At 36.8% G+C, this 2076-nt stretch overlaps 1 pseudogene; it reads right to left on the bottom strand.

The window, feature by feature from the left end:
• Positions 1 to 786: 786 nt before the first annotated feature.
• Positions 787 to 2070, bottom strand: LOC102854060 (annotated as a pseudogene).
• Positions 2071 to 2076: the final 6 nt, after the last annotated feature.

Here is a 2076-nt window from a genome sequence, read left to right as displayed (position 1 = left end):
CATAGAGGGATAATTTTACCTCCTCTTTGCCAATTTGTATGCCTTTTATATATTTTTCTTGTCTTATTATCACCACCAAGACTTCTAATACCATATTGAATAAGATAGGAGATAATGGACATCCTTGCCTAGTACCTGTTCTTAAAGAGAATGTTAATCTCTCTCCATTGAGAGAGAGTTTTCTTCTCAGGTTTTTCATAAATACTCTCGGGTTTTCATAAATACTTTTAATTACATTGAAGAAATTCCCCTCTAGTCCTATTTTGTTGAGTGTTTTAATCAGGAACGGGTGTTGGATTTTGTCAAAGGCCTTTTCTGCATCAATTGATAGGATCATGTGGTTCTTTCCCTTTGTTTTGTTAATATGATGAATTACATCAATTGTTTTTCTTATATTGAACCATCCTTGCATACCTGTTATGAATCCCACTTGGTCATGATGGACTATTTTTTTGGTGTATTGTTGGATCTTTTTTTTTACATTCCAATTTTAATAGGATGAAATAGTGTTACATGAAAGAAATGGTTTAAATTTTGGAGCAGTTTGACAACACAGTACATAGAAATGAGAACCCCATAAATATTCTCACGATCTGGAACGTGCCAGATTTATATATCACTGTCCTTAATTAGGTAGCAGGTATTCTTAAAATGCTATCTCCAACTAGGTTTCATCAACAACCCTGGTTAAGTTCTCCTTGACTCCGTGGGTGGTTTTATTTAGTCCCCCTAGGAGACCAGCTATGTAAATTTGGGGCCTCGGGACTCGGGGTGCTGCCTTCTTGCTTACATTGAGTGCCAGCATTCTTTGGAAGGTACACATGTGAAATATTTTCTCTTCTCATTGGCCAACTGTATAGCTTTTCTTCTTAATTCCCATTCATTCCACTCATATGATCTCATAATAGTAGGTGGCAATATGTGTATATCTGTCTGTGTGCTACTTTCACACTTTTTAATTGATCTTACATTTTTTTTTGTCAATATCTTTCACCTGGGAGTATGGAATGAGAGTTTGAAACTGTTGATGAAGCTCTAGCAGTTGAATTAATTCTGCATTTTTCTTTGCCTTTTCTTTAATCAAATCAATACATTTGTCAGGATTTTCTGAAAATGAATATGCAGCATCTCTGGTATTAAAAGTGTAATACTTTTCTTTATACTTCAAAATTCCAATTGCTGGATTTCCTGGGAGGAGGAGACCATCTGTTGAAACAAATGTATAACCACAAAATCCTTGATACTGAATTAGGAATTTATCAAAATTTGCTGTGGTTTCTGGAAAAAGCCATTCCAGTTTTTGGAAATCTGCCAGATGGACTCTATCATCTATATGTTCTTTGATTCTACACACATCAATTTTCACAGTCACTCCAACAAGAAGATCTTGTATCACTTTCTCAGGAAAGAGCAAGGTGTGGGTGCCCAGGAATGGCTCGAGGTGAAGTGTTAGATCACTGAGAACGCTAAGCAGAACTGTTTCATCCTGAAAGCTGGTCCATAGATTGGAAAGTGTAATGAAAATGGGAAAGACTTGAGATGTTGGAACAGCAGTCTTTGATTTAACAGTCATTTTCAATTGTTGCAGTTGGGCTGCTAACTGCTTTATCTCATTTCTACTTCTTGAGCACGTGTAATTATATCTGACAAGACTTGATTCTGTGCAATCTGAAGTTGATTATCAATATGTTGAGTAGTGGCTGGGATTGCTTCCTGTAGAATAGCTCGTAAATTATCAATGCCTTCTCCTCCTTTCCCACAGTCTCTGTTAAATAAACGAATTCCAGTAACAATCATTGTGAGTTCTTTCAGTTGGCACTCTTTGTCCTTTTTAGAAAGAGTTAGAAACGTTCCAAGCTCAGCCTGAATAAAAACACTCTGCAGGGCAGCTGTTGTCTCTCTGACTATCTTAATATCTGTAGGAGCTCCCAGTCCAGACCGTAGTAAAATATAGCTGACAATCTTCCGATAGAGGCTTTCCAATTCTTCCCTAGCATATGATCTGTTGTCTGTAATTTCTCTGCTAATAGGGCCTAATCTGGACTCTAGAACTCGATGATGTTCTTCAAGAAATTC

This window comes from Elephantulus edwardii, unplaced genomic scaffold (genome assembly GCF_000299155.1).
Source record: "Elephantulus edwardii isolate Elephantulus edwardi_28Jun2011 unplaced genomic scaffold, EleEdw1.0 scaffold00013, whole genome shotgun sequence".
In the NCBI taxonomy this organism is placed as follows: domain Eukaryota; kingdom Metazoa; phylum Chordata; class Mammalia; order Macroscelidea; family Macroscelididae; genus Elephantulus; species Elephantulus edwardii.
The sequence above is the reverse complement of the archived record's forward strand: the minus strand, read 5'-3'. Positions and strand labels throughout refer to the sequence as shown.